This window comes from Numida meleagris, chromosome 6 (genome assembly GCF_002078875.1).
Source record: "Numida meleagris isolate 19003 breed g44 Domestic line chromosome 6, NumMel1.0, whole genome shotgun sequence".
In the NCBI taxonomy this organism is placed as follows: Eukaryota; Metazoa; Chordata; class Aves; order Galliformes; family Numididae; genus Numida; species Numida meleagris.
In genome coordinates, this window is record NC_034414.1 from 18222210 (window position 1) to 18244758 (window position 22549).

General features: G+C 37.3%; 1 protein-coding gene and 1 long non-coding RNA gene across 12 annotated transcripts in view; both read right to left on the reverse strand.

The window, feature by feature from the left end:
• SHANK2 (SH3 and multiple ankyrin repeat domains 2) overlaps positions 1 to 22549 on the reverse strand; it is a 344725-nt gene that overhangs the window by 100424 nt on the left and 221752 nt on the right. The gene's annotated exons all lie outside the window — the stretch shown is intronic.
• Positions 2692 to 19113, reverse strand: LOC110401275. Its single transcript, XR_002440318.1, has 3 exons — positions 19091 to 19113; positions 4098 to 4140; positions 2692 to 2905 (listed from the first exon to the last, which is right to left on the reverse strand). It is a non-coding gene; the product is annotated as an uncharacterized LOC110401275 (long non-coding RNA).

Genomic DNA, 22549 nt, shown 5'->3' on the forward strand with positions numbered 1-22549 from the left:
CTGGTAACACAGTAGAAACAAACAGCAGGTAGTTTCGCTACTCAGAAATCTCCCACTGTGTCACGTTGTGCAAAATGGTATTATAATCTATGCAACCAGACAACAAATCTGAACTGGACCCAAATGAGAGCTGCTTCAAGATATTTTGTCCCCACTGACCTTCTACCACTCCATTTTTTCCTTTTGTTTCTAAGCTGCAGTGTGCCTGCCCAATGTGGTTTTTAATTCAGAGCTGAGCTTTGACCCTTGTGGGGAAAAGACAATACTTATCCATCTCTACTACTCCATACTTATTTGTTTTTTCTCTTAAAAAACACTGGTTCACTTCCCTGCTGAGCTTTGGGGTGGGATCACTTCAAGTTTCTATCAAAGAGGAGCTGTGTTCCCACATTACACTTCTGTTGTTACACAGCTTTTTACTACAATTGCCTGGAGACATCTTTACTGAGTAAAGAGACTGAATTGCTTCTTCCACGGAACTGAAAAGAAGGAAAACTGGCACATCTCTAAACCTTCCTTAGTCCTCTTAAAGATCCTGGTCTACACTAACAGCAATTACCATCTTTCAAAAATAATTCCAGGAAAAAACTCATTTGATTTGGCAGGGCAGTTATATTCCGGTATTAATTACTTTGGCAACTGATTTACATAAATAGATAACCACCATTTCAAGAGATTTAATGACTGTAAAAAACTGAATTGTTGCATGATGACAGAGAGAACTAGAGAGATTTTGTTTTAAATTAAATCTATCCTTATACAAATTACTGTATTTCAGTAATTATCAGTAAACTAATATGGGAAACAGAGCATCTGGGTTGTCACTACAGGAAGGAAAATTTACAACAAAAATGGACAAAACAAACAAAAAACTAACATCCAAAATAATTACATCTGTGGAGAACAGCAAATGTTGGACAGCCTACTGAAAACACTACTAAGAAAAGCAAAAAGAGCTCAGGAGTGGGTGCCAGGAACGAATGGGGCTGGGAAATCAGTTACTGGAGGAATCCTGATACCCAGTGGCACCCATTCCTGAGCAATTTTTGCTTTAAGGCTCCAACCCATCCTATGTCTTCAAGGGTGAAAATCCTTGGAGGACCACAGTCCTCTTCTGACCGTTGGGACTCTCATGTGAAAAGGATGTGGCAGATACATCGCTGCATGGTTTACCACTTTTTCCCCCTTCTTGCTTTAACAGTGCATAGCAGTAGCTCCCTGTATGAAAAAAAACCACAACAATGGCCTGCCATACTTCACAATTTCTGGACAATGCCCATCAGCAGATTAGGCCCTGCAATGTTAATCATCACTAAACATTTTTAGCTTCTTCCCTATAGCATTCTCAGGAAAGCCCACCACAAACATTTTAAGCATACACACCCAGGAAAAATGAGATATATCAAAATGATATCCACTTGTTGGCAGATTGATTGAGGAGCTACTCTGGATAGCAGGAACTGCTCAAGAAGAGAGTGCATCTAACACGCTATGCCTTCCCTCCGTTTACAGGGTTGTATGTGAACACTTGGAGGTGTAATCCTTAGGTCCTTGCACAGAAACCAGTCAGAGTGTATTCTTCAAGATGAGCAAGATTTTCACTTCAACCCTATATGACTGAAGTCACATTCTGTAGAAAGTCCCTTTTACTCACTGCTCCATCTCAGTGACTCTTAATACAAAAGTCATTAAAGCACATTAGGCATGGGATTACAGGCATTCTTACATCCAAATCTAAAACTTGCTGGATAAGATTATGGTCTGTTTCAGAATGAAAATAGAGTGCAAAACTGCATCATTATAAGTTATCAGATAAAATCAAATTGTGAGACAACCTGAGTAGAAGTCTGGTTTGTTGACCCTCAGAAGGGCAAGGAATGTCCCCGACCTCACAGTACATAAGGTCTAGCAACCACATTCATTCCCAGAAATATATGACTATTTAGAGATGGAATCTGATCCCTGTGAAACCCAAATATCCACAGACTAGGTGGTAGCTGAATGGGGTTCAAAGCACATAACTATGAACATGAGTTGCTAATTGGGTGAAATGCATGCACTCAAGTTATTTCCTATATATCCCTATGTCAGGACCGTATAAACTAAGGCAGTGGTTCAAGGTATCTACTGCTAGGGTGCACTGGCAGAGCCACAGCAGGACTGCAACCATGATCACTGAGGACACATGGCTGTCCACTTACCCAGCACAGATGATCTGAGCTTTTGTCTGCTTGATGCCTCTCTACGAACTTTATGCCAGCTGAGCTAGCCCATGTACTGCCAGTACAAGTTCAGTTATCAACAAACGTTTGAAAAAAATTGAGCCACAGCAGCAAGTTTGTGCTGGATCAGTGTTTTCTGTCATCTGGCTATGGCACTTTTGACTTGGTACTGGGAACTCCAAAAGCAGATTATTTATCCACTTTACCAGGATTAGAAAGAAAGGGAAGTTTATTTAAAATTTTAAATCCATTGCTAAAAGTGCTTTGGTATGCCTTTTAAAAGGTGTAGATTGGCTCTATTAAACTAGCTTAATACAGTAGTCCCTGGTTAAATTAGACAGTGATAAACTGCACAAAATTTTTAAAAAAAATCAGTTAGTATAAGAAAGCTAGAACTGCATTGCATCTTCAAAAACAGAATTTAAAACAGCCCAATCAGAATCTAAAAATTATGGGTGTGTACATTTATTTGGGAACCATATAGAATTTGAAATAATTATAGCCCATGGCAGATGTACATATCAATCCAAATTAATATCTAACACCATTCCCAGTCAGTACCTCTCACATGTAAGGCAGAGTTGCACTGTTTGAGACTTTTAGCTATTTCATCTGATCTTCCCCAAATCTCTCTCATTCATTTTTCTTACGTATTTTCAAGTCTGATAAAAATTCTTTGGTATCTATGAGAAAAAATTCAATCAAATCAGATTTCTGTGATAAGGACACGGTAAGGATTAAAATTGCCAGTAAAACGATAAACTAAAATTATTATTAGCATTACTTATTAGCATTATTATTAGCATTCTATGATTCCATGCTGTGACTATAAATCAACAGACTGAAATTAAACTTCTGGTTATTTAAAAACTACAGTCATCCGATCAAATTACTAAAACAAAAAAAATAATGAAACTTCATCCAAATGATATTTATCTGAATTTACTCCTAAGTATTATAGAGAATGTTAAGTAAATAAGCAAGAGAACCAGAAGCCAAAGAGTATGGACAAGGCTGAGCAATACAGCCCGTTTCTATCAGCTCCTGGACTGCATTCAGTTTGAGGGAAAAATGAAAAAGATAAGTAATGCTTATCAGCATGGAATAAGCAATTATTACATACCAGTCATAGCTCATACAAACATTTTTTTTACAGAGCATTTGATACACAATCATATACAACAACTACTTTGCACTATGAGAAGATCAAACTATGAAATAATTGATGGGGTATCTTCAATCTCTTAACAGTCAAGATGATTTTATTTCTAGTCACTAATACCTATGAGGAACAAAGCCAAGACAAACACTATGCTCATATTACTAGAAATGAATTGTACTAAAGTGTGAAAATAAATCCTCTCAAACAATTCAAAACAACCAAACAAAACACCTGACAAATAGAACAAAAAGAAGTCCGGGGAGAAAATGGAACAAGAAGCAAATGGAAGCCTTTATCTTTAGTCTTGGGAACATTTGCAAACATCCAGATGTTTGGAGGACTTTGCAGTATGTTGTCCCAACTTCCTGAAATAAGTAACACAGCAACAAAGCCAGCTATTTCAGTTTTGTTGTGGTCCATACTGACTACATGCATGGAGTAGAAAACTGTGGGATGATTCTGCTACAGCTAGACTAGATGATCTTGGAGGTCTTTTCCAAACTTGGTGATTCAGTGATTCTATTATCTGTTTTGGTAATAACGATACTGTCATCCATTCATTGTGGACTTGAAACTGAGGGTAGAATGCCACAGTGGTTTATGATTTATGCTAGTTTATCTCATCTCTCCCCCATAAACAAACATATCAGGTCATGTTTTTGTATTTCTTCCAGTGAGTGCCTTCCAGTCATTAGTGGAATTTATATACTTACAGGAACGTCTTTATACACATACAGGCATGCCAGAGAAGATGACCTGAAATAGTCAAAATATTGATCTAAATAAAGCATATAGGATACCTCCTAAAAATACTTTTCCTCATGGGAGTCAGTCTGTTCTGCTCTGAAATTTATGAATTATGAAATTTAACACTGAAAGAGTTACCACTTAATGGGATTTCATCAGTGTAAGAAAATGAATGCTACTGAGTTTTAAAAATCTGGATAAATTGTCAGTTTAGAACTTATTTATACTTTAACGATAAAGTATTCTTGTCACCAAATCATAGAATCAAATAATCATAGAATGAATTGGATTGAAAAGGATTTTAGAGATCATCCAGTTCCAAAACCCAAACCAAGAGATAGCTTGTCACTTTCTTTAATCAGTTAGGATACTCCATATATAGTAAGTTTAGTCATTTTTATATACACCTTTTTTTTTTTTTTTTTTTTTAAATCTGGAAGCAGTGCTTCTCAGAAACATTACTTAAAAGGTCACCAGTGAGAAATAATGTCTTCATAGTTAACACGATCTCTGTAATATCAGTTCTCTCAGCATTTCACATTCTTAACTAATCACAAAACTGGTACTCTTCCAACAAAATATGCCTAACTACTATGTCTTTATAGAAAAAATCAGAAAAAAAATCTATATTATAGCAAGAAACTGGACTTGGCATTAAACTAAATTTGTTTTATGAAAAAATATATTGAAATAATTACAGCTGTCTAGAATCACAGAATCAGAATTGTTTGAGTTGGAAGGAACCCTTAAAAGTCATCTGGTCAACTCCCCTGCAATGGACACCTACACTAGACCAGGTGCTCAGAGCACTGTCCAGTCTGACTCTGGGTGTCTCCAGGGATGGGGCACCCACCACTTCTTTGTGCAATCTGTTCCAGTGCCTCATCACCCTTATCACATTCTACCTAATGATATTAGATAAGCCTATGTTTTAAGAAAATATATATATTTTTTTTAAATCTGAAGGATGAAATTTAATTTCATAAATAATAAAAGCAGATACTCAAGAAATTTGAGTAAGGAATATTGGAAAAAAACATAGGAAGCAACAATTCTGTCTCTGAAGAGTAAAGACATTTATGTTAATAAATAGGAAATGAGATAATGGAACAATAAAATAATCTGAATTTGACTAAATTAAGTACCACTAAAATAAGATAACCGTACAGAAAAATTAATGCTTTCTATGAAATTACTACTAAATACTGAAAATCTAAAATTGCAAATTCATTGAGGGAATACAGTAAATACTTTCACAATAGGAAGAAGTTTTAACTGAGGAAAACAACTGCAGGAAAAGTCTGGGATCAACAGAAAGGTTTGAGTTGGTTTGCAGGTTTTTTTTTTTTTTTTTTTTTTTTTTTTTTTTTTTTTTTGTGCTGTTCCCTAAGGACCTCCCAAAACAGAGAAGACAACCACCTGCAGTCAGCTTCTGTGCATCTCTGCACAGGTCCAGAGGTGATGTGCAGCTGTTGGTTCTGCTCTCTTCACTCTAGTTTCAGAGGTCTGGTCCAAAATGCGTAGCCATCCTCCCTTCCAGGGCATTCATTTATTTGTTGACAGATTTATTAAAAGTCCCCACGTGGGGGTGGAGCAGGAGGTGGAGAAGAAGGAAAGGAGTGGGCTGGTGCATTACGGATTGCCAGCATATTTTGCATTTCTCTCTGCGGGAAGCAGAAGGGCAGGGAAGCCATGTGCTTGAATGGCATTGCTGCTGTCTGGAGAGCCGTCCGAGCCTTGCATGCCCCAAAAAGCTCTCCTGTTTCCTTAGCAACCCCATGGAGAGGTTTGGGGCACCTCAGGCCTTAGGTTTCCTCAGGAGCAGGCAGCTTTATCTCCTGCTGCTACTTGAGCTAATGAGAGAATGAACCTTCAAAATACAGAGAAATATTCTAGATGAAGAAAGGGAGAAAACAAGATCTTAAATCTATATTCACAGAAACAGATTATATATATCATGCTTTAGGATGGAAATCTAATCATGGAATGGGTGGGATGCAGCTCTAACCTCTTTCTCAAGGAGAAAGCAACATATATAAATAGCAAGTTATCAATCCATCTTTCAAAGATTAATACAAGGTAGCAAAATCCTGAAGTCCTATTGGCAGAAACATGCTTGTCTTATGATCAAGTTTAAGTAAAAGTATCTATCTCAGATAAAGCCTTTCCAAGGACTGCCAGCTGAGTGCAGCTTGAAAAAGATATTCAGCTTGGAGCTCACTCCGGTCTCCTACTTTATGGCATTATAAAGGCAAAAAAGAAATTTGGTATCATCTAAAGAACATGGATAATTGTGAAGTACTGAGTGTGCTCTAGATGCTGATTATGTTACTGATTCTGTTACTAATAAGACTGAACCATATTAAGAAAAAGAAAAGAGCATTCAGCAATGGAACTCATGCATATTACAAACCAGGAAGAGTTTGTGAGAAAGCCTAGCCCTTGCAGGTTCAAATAACACTCACAGCATCCAATCTTATCTGCAGTCATTTCTTATCCCCACACCGATGCTCCTGCACCAGTTGAGGCAGAACAGCATGAACATAACATGCAGCCTCAGAGCTCCGTTCCTTGCCTGTCCACCTGTCCTGCAGCACTCACACCTCATCCCATGCTCCTCAGGCTGCTAAGTTCCGCAGCATCAGGCCAAAGCCCTTAAATCCATCCCCGTTTAAGAGATGTAAACCCATTATCCAAACCGCAAATTCAGACATCACTAGCACTTTACTAAATATAATAATAATTGGGGGATGAAAGAGACTGATCAAAGAAGCCAGTACTCATGAAGGACATTGATGTGCTTCTGCAGCCTAACATGCCACATTCTCTCACTTAGAAGCTTTTACTTTCTTTTTAACCATTACACATGGAGAACGTATTTAATTTATGAAATAAAGATGTTTCAGCAGGTTCTTTCTGGACTGAGCTATTAAAATGAGTTAAATAGTACCGCTGGATTGAACAGCATTAATGAATGACAAAGCAATACAGAAGCTGTCTGTAAAATGAATATATGGTTATCTATTAATGTGTGGTCATTAACAGAACTCATTCACTGTGGACACTTCAGAATTTAGGAAGAAGAGGAAAAAAAAAAAGGGAATAAATTGAAAAAAGCAAAGCAAACTGAACAGCATATTTGCCAGCATCACCCACAAACCTGCCAACTGAGGCTAGGGCAAAGGAAACAGCCAGTAAAGTAATAAACAAAAAGTGGATCTAGTCTGATATTTTGTTAACCATTTGCACAGGAGAATTCAAAAGAAACTGGAATGTTATTTCCTGTGGTTTAGTAATAGATATACCAGTAGTAAGCAAATGTGGACAGATTTCTGATCACTTTGGATGGTTCAGGACTAGCACAGAACATGCTGGTGCAGCTGAACTGTAAGTACTACCGCTGGGACAGCCTCAGCAAAGCTCTTCACATCAGCACCGATAACAAAATTGTAGCATTGGAACAATCTTGCGTTTATTCACATTCTGGGAATCATTCTTTCATTTTCTCTTCCCTCTTTCCCTCTATTTATCCACCTAGGTAAAGGAGAAAGCTTTCAATCTACTGAATTGCCACTAGTGTTTTTCCTCAGAACACAGTTTTGCAAAATTATAAGCCCCCAAATCAACTATCACATGAATGATTACACAAATTATTATAAACATCTTTAATTGCTAGCTTTTGTAGCAAATTACTTCATAGCTTGAAATTTCCTGCTACAGAGGATTCAAATTGTAATGCTGGAACCAAGCTCTGAATGAAGTGGACTGCTCTATGCCTGCAGCTTATGCAATGGTTGGAGTGATTCCTAAATAAAGCATAATACCACAAATAACAAAATGATGAGTTTTGTCAGAAGGACAGTAAATGTATATATTTAGCTTTTAAAAGAAGTTTCATACATACAATGCTAGTTTAGCATTTAAGCGAGCAGATGGAGAGAAATGTTATTAAGCGTAGAATTTCTTTCTTTGATGCACAATGATTTACTTATTTATATTAACTCTCTCCAAATAGTTATTTTGAGCTGGGCCTGCAAATGTATTGCTTTTGCTTTGAGAGCTTGTTTAGATTCATTTCGCCACAAAAACAATGTTTTGACAACCGCTGCTGGTACAGTCGAGAGAGAACCAATTAATACATTAAAGTTCTCTAAGCAAAAAAAGGCTGATGTGGGCAACTGACGACCATACACGTGCTTCTACCTGCAGGAATGGCTGCACCTGGGCCTGCCAAAGTGGCATCAAACTCTCCAGGGCCTGCGGCCTCCAGCAAGAGGCATGGACTGTGAGGATCCAAAGGCTGCCAGTGGCCCGGGCTACAGGAACCCGCCTGGGCCTCCCAGCAGGCTGCACAGTTGCCAGGAGACAGTTGCTGCGTTACAACCCAGCCAGCACTGCAAAATAGCATTGAAGATTTGTGACACTTTATGGAGATGAGATCTTTCACTTATTGACCGCTTGGGGCTTTATTTCCTCATTTGTGCAGATTAAGAGATATAAGTATTTAGGCAGGAGCGACATAGAAAGGTTTTCATCTTTATGGATGGATACATTTTTTAATCCATACTTAATACAAAAGCAATACTTTCACACCTCTTTTGAAACTGCACTCACCATTTGTGTGTGCTTGTTTTATTCAGTGCTGAATTTTGTTCTCAGCATTTTTTTCCATTAGAGTGGTTACAGAAAAAACAGTGGATTTTGTCATTATATTGTGCATGAGAAATATTTAATTCCCTCTTACTCAATAAATAAAACTCTATTTTAAAAATTAGTAGCAGTAGTTTTTGCTTAATATTAGGATACAGTCATGGGGGGGAATTGTAACACATTTGAGCTATCTGATGGAAAACAGGAAGAATTTAGTTTATTGCCACTCTCTCTGTCCTCCAATAGCTGCTATCTCTTGCCATATTTCTAGCATCTTATGCAGTTTGCATGCACCTGCACACACAGTGTTTTAAGCTAGCCATGAAATACAGCCACAAATACATTTAAAGAACATAAAATAGAAATAAAAAATGCCTAGCCTGCATTTTTATGTGAAAAGTTTGAAAACAGCTGAATCTAAAGTGGCTGTCCATTCACATTTCATCACTCACAGCTCACACGTCAGTTGCCTCAGAATCACAGAATGGCTGAGGTTGGCAGGGACCTCCGGAATTATCAGGTCCAACCCCCTGCTCAAGCAGGTTCACCTGGAACCACTTGCCCAGGACCATGTCCAGATGGCTTTGGAAAATCTCCAAGGAGACTTCACAAGCTCTCTGAGCAACCTGTGCCAGTGCTCACTCACCCTCGCAATAAAAACGTATTTCCTAGTGTTCAGACAGCAGCTCCTGCATGCCAGTTTTTTTCCATTGTTTCTTGCCCTGGCACTGGGCCTCACTGAAAAGAGCCTGGCTCCATCCACTTTGCACACTCTCCTTGATTATACATTGATAAGATCCGTCCTGAATCTTTTCTTCTGAACAGTCTCAGGTCTTACAGCCTTTCCTTATGAGAGATGCTCCACTCCCTTAATCATCTCTGTAGTCCTTTTTTGACTCCTTCCAGCATTTTCTAAGCATATCTTTGTTTCTCAAAAGCCAAACCAAAGATGAAAGAGTCAAGGAAATAACCCATATATTCACTGACTCCTTCATAAAACATTATTTTTCTTTATACATGCTATTTTGACTCTTCGAGGTTCAACTTTTTTTTTACCACATTTCCAGTAATTCTTATCTTTGCAATGTTAGCACCAGTTCTCCAGTACTAGAAACAAGCTTCCTAGTTCAGTCCTCATGTTCATTTCTACAACTCTAAGACCAGCAAAGCAGTTAGTTCCCATTCCTCTTCTATCAAGGCAGACCAACAGATAAACAAGAGAAACTACTTCCGTTCAGAAACTTCATATCTAAGCTACCCTTGGAATATTACCTTGTCCTGATGATTTGCTACTCTTTATTTTGTCAGTCAGTTACGAAATCTATGGTGTCTATGAAACCAGACATTGCTCCTTAGGGTAGGCTTATGCTTAAATTGATGTAACAGTAAACTCCTATTCCAGTAGTAATGCCTGCAGTCATGAGGCTTTCTAGGTGATTCTTGATGGGTAAGCAGGTCACTGACTCTATAGTTTTTACTTCTTTCACTTTTCATCTGGATCCACAAACTACCACATGTTGATGGCAGCACTAACACAAGGGGAAAGGTGGGAGCCCGCACCTCAGAACATGGGTATGACAAAGGAGCCCATAGGTCTGACATAGAGCTCAGATTCCAGCTGACCTAAGCAAAATGTGAAATTGCACCTTTGGCCTTTATTTTCAGAGTCAGAAGGATGCAGCCATATAACAAGTTCATCTTAGCACTAAAGCTAAGAATTCAGTAATGTTTTAATCAAAGGCATTCTCTTTCAGAAGTTCTCCTTTTTACAGGTCCATCATCTTTCAGGTCTGCTGACCTCTGGCAGACCTTCCTATTTTTGGTATCATGAGATCTCATGACTTTAGTTGGTTCTTCCCCAGAATCTATTTTGGTGACCTGTACTACTGCTTTAACTCTGCAGCATTTCAATTCTCTCCTCTTTTTTGTCTTCACATTTCCAGTTTTGAAATAAGACTTTTAATTCCAAATGGCATTGCTCAGATACCATTTGACTATGCTGCCCTTTTGATGGCTGTATACCTAATAGATTAAAAACAAAACAAAAACAAACAAACAAAAAAACGAAGAAAGAAATAAAAACAGGGCGGATCTATTTTGCCTTGAAAAGCATCTAAGGCAGGTCAGCCTGTGTGGTAGCATGCTAAATTTCCAGTTCTCAAGCAAACATTAGTACTTGAGCAGCTGATGAGAAATCATGTTTAGCTGAATTCAGAAGGATGTTTTATTGCTTGTAGTTTTAACTGATTATATTTTGCAAACAAGATATTAATCTTTTGCTCAGCAAGAATGAAATTGTTTAATTTTTCACCCTTAATCTCATTGTAGCGACAGTTAGTCTGCAATCTGCTGTACTACTCTTTCTCCAGAGCAATCAATCTACATAAAGTAGATTGCATGCAGACAGGTCCTTGAGCAGCAACCCAGGGAAATTTTGAGTGCTCTTAGTAGCTGGCCTATGTCGCTAACTAAATTGATGAGTCATTTCATCCCTCGTAAAGCCAGTCCCTTACATAAATCTCATTTTTTCTAATTTCTTCATTACTCTTTTTTAGACCAGAGACTACTAACTCCGCTGTCATAGAACTGCTAGCATGAAACAGCCACACTTCCTTTTAGACAAAGTCAAGGCACTATTAAAAGCTAAAACCAGTGCCCATTCAGAAAAATTTACCCAAAAGACCATTGATGAAATTAGTGTATTTTAGTGACAGATTGTGAGTCACAAATGCATGATTCCCAACCGTTAATTTATTAGGTCATATAACAGTGAAAGAATTTGATCATAACATTGTAACACAGCTGTTTTATTTCAGACGTGGAATGAGTCCAAGTATTTGATAATTATGCTGCTTCAATTATTAGCAACTCAAGAGTGAGTTAATAAGTATTGTTTGCTCCTAGGCAGACAGCCCAGGGAAGCTCACAAGCAAGACTGAGGATGTGCAGGTCAGCTGGGCTGATACACAGTATGCTATGCGAAGTCACAGTATGTGACCAATATGTACCTTGCTATCCCGCACAGAATACAGTTCACAGTAGTTAAGCATCAAAATTTACATCTTCCAGTGAAAAGGTGAGAAAGGAAGACATAAGGAGAAAAAAAGCAGTTGGATGTAATAAAGGAGCACTAACCTAAGCAAAGGATATCTGGCAAAGTTGTCTGGGCCTCTGTACAGCTCTCAGATCACTTTTTAATGAAGACTTTCATAATGAAACAGAACTTATTACCATATCAGCAGAATTCATAAAAAAAGACATGCTTACAAACTTCTGTTTTTTCCTCAAAATTCAAGCCCATACACATTTTTTCTAATATATTTATTTCCCTGTATTAGAAAAAGATAGTTTACTCACACTTTCTCTGTCCATCCTTTATCAAAATACAGTTGTCTTATTCTTAAGGCAGAGACAAGCAGTCAATACTTTAATAATGGTAAGCATAACATGACCATCTCTAGTAAGCAGCTCTCCACAATAATAGAGCCATCTGATGATCTAGAAAACACACCACAGTGAGACTAGGAAGCATTATCTTTTGGTTCACCTTAGAAAAACCCTCCAGTGCTGTATTGCAGTGCAAATGCAAACCTTTCACTTCCAGAAGAGTGACAACGAAGGAGAAAGGTTGTCAGCACTAAGCACAGTGGTTGCCATTCAGATTTGCCCTTGGCAGCTCAGTAGAACAGGAGAAAACAGAGAATTATACATTATCTTTTTAAACTGCTGCAAAAAATATAGAGGAGAATCACATTACCTTCCCTTTTTTATGCTACCACCTCCCTAGGAAGTTTCTCTCCTTCCAGCCCCGTTATTTAACAATGAAGATTATAATTCCACTTTTATATAAGATTTACTGGCTCCTACCTGTTTGGAAGTTATCACCTTAAACAACCAAATAATAGCACAGTTTATGAACTCTGAAAAGACAAGAAAACCATTTTAGCACATACCCGGTCATTTTGTACTCTTTTCAGAAGATAGCAGCAGGAACCTCTCTGTTTATGCTACTTCATGCATTGTCTTCTCTGACATTTTGATGGGCAGGAGGAAGGAAAAAGGGTGAGGACAGGGGAGTTACAAAAGTTCTCTCTCATTCATAAGAAAAAAATCATGTTTGGCTAGCATAAAAGGGGTTAATAACATTATTCCTCATCACTTGCATTACTCAGAAAAATCTCGGCAGATTGCCAAAACTGCCATATAACACAAACAGCCTGAAGAGATGGATACATATGCTAGGTGGAATAACTACATCCGGCTAATGCAACCACCAGCATTAGCAATGTTGTGAGAAAAGGGACCTGGACCATCTGTCTCCCTCTTGCCTCTGTGCAGGGGATGTACCCTGCTCCCTCTCCAGCAGCAGACTGCTCCCACCACTCCTGGCAGGGAAGGGAAGACGAGGTTGGTACCTTCGAAGGTGTTGAAAGAGTCAGAAACCCTGAACACCTGAGAAACTTGTACAAAACACCTACCGCTTCTCATAGATAGAAAACACAGCAGCATTGCTGGACCCTCCTTTTTCGGTACCATCTCTTTGAATACTATTGAATTCTGAAGGCTAATTTTGACTATGACATAAGATGCACCAACCAGCTGCTCCCCTAGTATCTATACTAACTGATAGAAGAATCAATTGGTACACAGAACCATAGAATTATAGAATCATTAAGGTTGGAAAAGATCTCTAACATCATCTGTCCAACCATCAAGCCATCACCACCATGCCCACTAAACCATGAGCCTTAGCGCCATGTCTGCATGTTTCCTAAACCCCCTTCTTTAAGAGCCAAATTGTAGACGTGAATATGATGCACTGATCATACTAGGGACTTCTCAGCACAGTAGAGACAAGCTCTAGGGGGCTTGAATTCTTCCTGGTTGACTTCTGACATCAGCCCCATCTCCTTAGGCTATCTCTGAAAACAGAGGGGAAAAAAAAAAAGGGCTCTTGAGAGAGTAGTTCACTACAGCTATAGTTGGGACTGTATCCTTACTACACAATCATCCTAGAGAAACTACTCTTCTAACTCAAAGCACCTTAATAAAGTGCCTGAAGTAGTCAGGGAAAAACCAAGTCCAATGTAGCTCAATTATACTACGTTGTTGAGTTCCACCCATCTCACTCAATTGGATTTATTACTAAAGCTCTAGAAGGTAAACCAAAACCTCTCTATGTTTTTCAAGGCTTCTGTTAGGTTTGGTGTACAGGTGATTACAGTAAAAACAAAAGGTTGTTTCGTGTATGCTTATGCTGCCTGGGGAGTAACTTAAATCACACTGTTTGCTTACGTCCCTTCCAGAATAAAGGCTGTAAGGAAGATTTTGTGAAGAAAATATTATCTTTACATTGAAGCTGCATCTAGCATTAATTTTAAGAGCACAAGAGCACAATTATTCTGACAAGACATCAGAGGATGAAAGGACAGTATGGGTTCTACAAACACAATTGCTGGTATTAACTTCTTAAGAAATCATTCAAAACAAGAATTTAAATAAAACTTATTTTTGCAAGATACTTCAGAATTTCTAGATGCTAGGAAGTGCTAAATTTATGATGTTTTCTATTTATAAACAATATGGTAAAAGCCTTTCTTACATCTTTCTTAAACATTATGCCTTAGATAGTGATTCAGTGCCTTAATATATATGAATATCAATTTTCAACTGCTTAATTTTTCAAAACAAGTTCTTTCATAGGCTTTTAAATGGTGTATATACAGTGACACACAGACCAGGTTTACCTAGCACAATTTAAATACTTGCTCAAAGTGAGCATCTTTGTCCCTAACCTGGGACAACCTGGCTCTTGCTTAATGCACAAATGCAGTTTGGAGTTCTTCAGACAGAAATTTCTACAAAGCCATATGCTGGGGTGTTTTTTGTTTTGTTTGTATCTTTTGGAAAGAAATATACTGTTTATTTCAGCTTGGATAGTTCTTTGCAAGGCAGGATGATTCTGAAATTGTCACCTACAAAAGACTTCTGAAAGCAAAATCCCAAGCAGTCTTTCTTCAATGTTTATTGTTCCTTGAAATAAGTTGGTACGTGTTTGTACTCCACTCTCTGGTGAGGTCACAGTTTGTAACAGCTTGTTTGAGACGAGATAAACTTCAAAAAGCTCTTACTCTGTTCACAGTGAATAGCACCAGAAGGACCTGATCTGTAATTTTTTAGTGTCTGTAATTGTAATGGGACAGTTTTCAGGCTAAACTTTGCTGCAAGACAGTTTGTTGTATGTGCAAGAGAGAACAATAACCAAAGCAAATCAAAACTAATTAAAATAATAATTCAAGAGAGACACCTCATCCAAAGAGAATACTACAGAACAATAAAAGAAGTTGCTGTGCAAACATAGCATATTTTATTGAAGGCAGTGTTTCTCTGTTCAGAACTCTGTGGACTGGAAAACAAATTCAGAAGGGGACAAGAAGTGTTCCTGACCTACAGAAAGTAATAATTTTCAACGTTGGAAGGAAAAAAAAAAACAAACACAAAAACAAAAAACCCACACCATGAAGAAGATTTTGTGAGGACAAAAATGCCAGACAACTGTCAAACCAGCCAGTATGAGAAATTAGCCAATAATGCTAACAGACTCAAACGTCTGATAAAAAAAAGCACGATACTGAGCCATTTCTGTGCCAACAGAAAACATGAACAGTTTACCATTAGAACAAGCACTATATATATTGCTCCCTATTGCCAGAACTCAAGCAAATACAACTTTTAACAAGAAAAGGCAGTCACAAGATTTTAAGAAAAAGATTAAGGCCAGAGACCTACACATTTTTTTCCTGACTTTTCAGATTAATAACAACAATAATTAAAGATGAGAATTAGAAGTTTTATTTTAAAGTGTGTATTAGTTTTTTAAGACAATGGAATCAAAATCTCTGAAAATGACTGGCAAATGATTCAGGGAAACTGAACATGCCTGTTTAAAGTCCTAGTAATTTCCAAAAGCGTCAAAGATAGACTTACCTATAGTATTAGAGAAGTGTGAAAGATCCAAACCATATTCATCATTTTGGAAAGAACATTCTGGTTGTATTCTTCTCCATTAAGGTATACGTCACTAATATTAAACTAATCTGCTTCTGCTACACAACCTCTGTACCTTAAACAATGATCTAAGATAATCAGCAACGGAGCAAACTGTGACACACATCTGCTTTGTGTTTTCATGAAAAAATAATTACAAAGCACAAGAATCTCCCCCAGCAAAAATGCACACACACCCTGTACTAGCAACTGTTTAAATCTAAATCTCAGCCTATGAAGCTCAACTGTAGTTGCACACTTGTCCTAAGACTAAATATTAACATATGAAGTGAATGCTAAGATAAAACTATACTACTACTCGCTGTTCTCAGTTCTCCAAAGCAGAGCCATGTGTGACTATGGCTCATACTGATTGAATGATTGCACTAATTTCCTTCCTCCCCTTATAAACCAGCTGTTTAAACTCAGGCTGACTGCTACAGCAACCTAAACTCAACCACATAACATGCTACTGAAGTGAACAAAAATCTCCTTCTGATGCTGTTCCACGGAAACTGGCAAATAGGAAGTAGGTTCACCTTAATTCTGGTATGTTCCTTCATCTAACTTTATATATTTTTCTATGAATAAGCAGTTTTCTGAATTTTTTTTTTTATCTGCAAGTTATTTGAAACTTGTTGTTTAGAAAGGGTTTGTTCATCTAATCAAAAACTGCCCTCATGTCATTGATCTGGTGTTTATTTTGAGTAATTGTGTTGAAAGGTCCCTGGGCTGGTAAGTGACTAGCAGCCTAAAAACTACACCAAAAGAAAAAAAATTAAAAAAATCTTAAAATCTTAGAAAATATAAGAAACTTTAAATTGGATTAATGACATCTATTTGTCCAATAAATCGGCAAAACAAAATATAACCATACAAAATATGATTTGTTTTTTTAAATAAACAGCAAAGCAAGCTGATGTTTAAAATAACCTGGCATTTATGTATGGGTTAGTATGCAAATTAAAGAGGAATTTCACTTCTTGATAGTTTCTCTGTAATGTTAAAAAGCTGGCAATAGTCTGTCTATGAAAGATATTCTTTATGATTTTTATAGTAGCATAACACTTTCTATCAGGTAACTTTTTTTTTTAATCTTCCAAATGCTAGGAAGCGTTTTCTGCTGCTAAACACAAGAACTTTTTGACTATGTAACTCCTTCACAAATGAAAAAAGGTATCTGAAAACCCTTTCTATTCCAGTGACAGTTGTCACTAACATTAATTCATCCAAATCTATATGAAATGAACCTAGATTTCATTGGTTTCAATCTCCCCTGAAAGGGGGGGAGGAAGTCAGAGCCTAAATTACAAGACTTAAGATAGCCAGATTACAGTTATCTGAACAGAAAATACAGAGGCTCCAGCTATCATGCATTGCCTTCAGTGTATTTCTCCATTGTGGGAACATTCCCAATCCTGTGTTTGCACTTCCAGTAAACCAGCTGAAACACAGACACACGGATAAGACAATTACAGTTAAGACCAAAAGCTAAAACTGCCTCACAGAACTCTGAAATACTGCAAATTATCACAACAACTCTGTAGAGATAACATTTGCTGTCTCTTAAAATGGCAGCAGAGGACCTCCTTGTGCTATCGATGGGACAAGGATAGTTTCCTTGAGTTCATGGAACAAAACTGATGCAATTTGTGGGTTTCTAGAAAAAGTTACCTGGTTTAATACACTGTATAAGACCAACAAAGCAGAAGAACACATCATAAAAAAGAAGCAAAAGGAATGAAGAACTGAAAAGCACACCTGGAGAGGTTTGCATGGGATAAGGAGACAAAATGGAAAAAACAGTTACAGAAAATGAGATTTTTGGATGAATAGTTCTGTTTGTTGATTTTTGAACAACAGGTTCCTACATCATTTCCAGCTCTGAAGAACAACCTATTTGCTAGGTGCACACTTGATTTCTATTAAAATATCTCAAATGAATTCTAAAAATGTACAGGGAATTATGGGAACCAAATACAGACAAGAAATATCTCAAATTCAATCCCCAAACTGCATGTTATTTGGAAGAAACAGCTCCATAATAGGCAGCCAGTAGAGCATATAATAAAAAACACTAACAAAAAACTTCTAGAAAATACATAAGCGTTTTGTTAGTCGTTTAGAAAGTTACCTCTTTAATGTAACAGTTAAATTGAATCATAATAGGTCTCAGACTAAATAAATATACCAAATGCACTGTTTAAAACACATCTGTCAACGACTACTGCCTCACACAACTCTATCATTGCAATTCTTTCTAGCACTAGAAAGTAATTTGTGATTTAAAAAAGGATTTTTTGATTTTGCAGAGTTTATATTTCTTTAAAAGAAACACAACATAGTTAACACATGACTTTGCTATCTACCACATATACATACTTTTGAGATCACAAAGCATGAATTTCACATACACTCTAACTTTTATTTAGGTATGTGGGCTGGTAGCAAAAACATTTAGTTACATTGCTTGAGTGCAAGTTCAAGCTGAGTCTTCATAGTAATACTTTCCTGGCTCCTTTAATGCCAGTTCTTTAGGAACCATTAAATTAGTAAATCATATTTTCATGGTGAAGTTTCTCTCTGGAGCAACCTATTCTGCTCAGGATTTTCACATTCCCATCTTAACTTTCTTCTTCATTCTGTACAACAATGGCAAGTGTTGACCAGAATCAACACTTTTTGCTCCAGGTTGTAAAAACTCTTCCATGATTTCATCATTAGGCTTTTAAATTTTCTCTTCATCACCAAATATTTAGGTATCTAATTCTACCCTATTAGAAGTTAATTATTGAAAAACTGCATTACAGCTTTGATCTATTTGCTAGGAACATTTTCAATGATCTGATCAGCAAAGCCTTCAGAGACCTTCATATCCTCTTATTTTTCAAACAGAAGGCAAAACTACTACCACAGAGAAATAAAGTCTTCGTAATTAGTGAAAATTTTGTATCACCAGGTGAGGGGAACTAGAAATCCTGCTCCTTAAGTTACTGCCAGAACACACAAAACAAAAATGAAGTAGTGGAAGAAAGAAAGAATTCTTTATTCTTATATTCAAGTCTCTGAAAAGATTCATATCAGCGTTACAATAGAATATAAACTGTTATTTCTAATCTGATGGTGTAATGCTGTAATGACATAATGTGATGGAAAATACAGCCACAATAGCAGAGTAGCACAATCCTAGGCTGCAGCAAAGGAGAACAAAGCCAAATACGACAGCTGTAGACACAGAAACAAAGAAAGAAAAACTGTTTACCTTTGGAATACCTCATGTAATCAGGGATCTCCACAGAGATACCCTTCTCTCCACTGCCAACCCTTAAATGAGGTCTGGGAAGGGGTGGATCCTGGCTCCACCCCTTCTGGTTACTCAGGTGCATTACATGCACCTGAGCTCCCCTGGGTTGGCCCTGCCTTCCCACCAGATGCTCCATCACTGTTTCAAGCCGTGATCTAGCATTTCTGCTACAGATGGATTTACAGTATTTTTCAGTTTCCTTGCAAAATAAATATACTGAGTCCCACAGTTACAAGCTGTAGGAAATGTTTTGAATGTAACAGAACACAACAAGGCTGTGAATCTTCAGAAGCCATCTTCTTCATTACATTCCTTCTCACTGCTTTCCTTCATAGCTGTAAACTGACCACAGAGGAACGCAGCAGCTCTGAGACATGACCACCAGTTTACTCAGATCCAGCTTAGCATACCTCTGCAACTGAATTATTTTTCATCAACTAAAATCAGCAAGAAGTTAATCAGTGGATTATCTCTCAATGTTTTTGCCTTGTGTGCCTCACGCTTATCATTTCTGTGGTCTATGAGAGAAGAGAGATCCCAATTGTCTTAATACATACCCTAATAATGTGTAAGGACCTGAATTAGACTGGATGGTTAAAGTTAGTGATTTTTCTTACATTTACCACAACAGCCAGATGAGAAAAGAAGTAGGGATTAAAGCCTTCTGTTTTGTTTCAGTAATTAGTAATTAGATCAAATCGGAACCCATGGTCATTCTGCTACAGAGGAAATATAATAGAATTTGAATGCAAAACAAATAGTAACAAAAGGAATGCAGAGCTTCTGCTAGAAGTTTGGATTCAAAAATTCTGAATTTCCCCAAATTACAAGTACCTCTGCAATTATTAGCACCCCTAAAAATGCAGTGGGAAGTCTGCTTTGTGTACCAGTATGAAGTACTTTACTAAGGCCCTCTGAAACATCTAAAACAGCTTAGGAACTTCATTCCATAGTGTAAGTTAAAAGACTATGGTTTTGAAGAAAACCTACATAGAAAATCAAATGCATACTTGTTAATTCTCAAGTTTTTGGTTTGTTTGTTTGTTTTCAGATACAGAGGTAACAATAAATCGTAGAATCACCAACACTGGAAAAGACCTCCAAGATCATCTGGTCCAACCATCCACCTGTCAGCAGTATTTCCCCACTAAACCGTGTCCCTTAGTACAACATCTAAGTGTTTCTTGGATACCTCCAGGGTTGTTGATTCAACCACCTTTGAGACTGCAAATATTGGAAAATTAAGCTATTTCTTCAGAAAACTAGAAATTTTGTTTTGGGAGGAGGAATGGGTAGGAAGAAAGGGTAGGGTTACTGCTTATAAAGTATGTGATAATCAGGTATCAAGCAACTTCCCTTTAACATCTGGACAGACTTCTGTTTTGTGAAACACAACTACTAGGTGAACTCAGTCTCACACAGCTGATTGCCAGTCTTGGATTAGGAAAAACTAAACTGTCAATAAAACAATCAAAGGAACCACAAAAACATGTACCCTCACACACAACACCATGCTGTAGTATTTATCTTGCTTGACAGATAGGAGAGACTTAAACTGAAATGCTTAGACCACTCAAAAACAAGAAAAAAATCATGTATCAGAATAGTTCTGCTGCACCACTTAACAGTAGGAGTTTATCACTCAATACTCCGCCATTTGAAGCAACTTACATATTTTCCTTCACCTGTATTTTCATAGATTTGTAGAAACATCCTCCAGTGAGAAGAAACTGTATTTTCTCCCCTAAAATACCAGGCGCAAGTACTGTTTTTCTTATAGCTCCATTCCAGCAACCAGGTTTCCATAGTATCAAAGACTAAAAAAAGCCAACAGGCTTCACAGAAATTAATTTTAATATAATGTCTTCTGGAAATCTCTTAACTATACCTTAAAGACTGCATTTATATTTATGGAGTCTTGATATCTAACCTCAACACTTAAGAGCTGAAAATGGCAGAGTTGTATCACTGTTGTATTATTTTAACAAAGACTATGCAGACACCTGCAAAAGTGAAGACTATGTATAGCTGTGCTTTCTGTGAAATACTAGATGGCCAAGATGGCTAGATGCCACTGGATCGCTTCTAGGTGGCCAGGAACTGGATGTTTATAAGCAGCTTATGTTTAAACAAATTTGCTATTTTTAGAGGATCTTTTAGTAGGAAGTCAGGGAAATGGTGGCTTTCATATTCACTGGAAGTCAAAAAGCTCCCTGTGGATAGCTCCATACTCCACCGATGTCCCATGAGCTTTGGATGAATCCCTCAGAATATTAATGCTAGGAAACTTCTCTTGAAAACAGTGTAGTCTAGATTAAAATGCCTTAAGACTCATCACGAAGAACTGGATGGACACAGAGCTAGTGCTGATTGTCGCTGACATTATCACCAAAATTCCTTCCAAACATTCCATTCATAGAAATGTAAAAATCAGTTCTCAGTATCAAATAGGTACTTGTTAGATTTTTGGTAAATCAGATACATACTGCCATTTTATCTTGCACCTTGGGATTACAAGCACAATATCTACCTTGTAAAATCAAGGCTAAAGATAAACACTTCTGAATTTTTATTGCAGTCTGGTTTTGTATGTCTGACAACAACAAAATGATTCCATTTTTTTTTCAGTTTTTCAGTCTTATTTTAAAGCATCTTATTTGCTTAGGCATGAATAACTGAGCTCTTGTAAGAACCAAATTCTTTTTTGTCTGCCCCTTTCCATCTATGCCAACAAAGCTAACAGTTTTATTAATGTATTTTTAGAATAAAACAAGATTGGTTCATCTTTTTTATTATCACACTGAGCACATTTGGAATACCATCATTTCCTGCAGGTTAGAGGCTGCATTTAAAAAGATAAAAAGAAAAATCCAGAAGAGTTGTCATTTTTCTATAGTGCTTTTGTGCAAATCCAAAACACTTTGAAGGCACAATTCTTTCATTCAGCTGCTATTACCCATTAAAACAACAAAATAAAAAAGGAAGCAAACAAACAAAACAACACAAACACAAACCCTCTCTCACTGAGTTTAAGTGGAAAGAAAGCAAAATACTTTTCCATCGAGTGAAAAATTGATCTACTTGGGCAAGGTCTGCTCAGATACATTGGACTCTCAACCACTAACACCAGGGCTGCAGTTCTTCCAAGACCCCCCTGTCCAACTTCTCTAGTTCATCTAGTTACACATAAGCAGAAGAGTTTCAAAATCAACACACAGAAAGTAAGTTTCCTTTGGACTCTGACAACTTTCATTTTAAGAAAAGCCAGGGATTTTTCAAGATTTTAAGAAAAATACTTTTGTTTTGCAGACATCATTTAGAGAAGGCCCCAAGAGGATTATGAGAGAAATTATCTTTGAACAGTTGGTTGATTGACAGAGAGTATCAACTAAGTATACAGATTTTTAAAAAATGGTG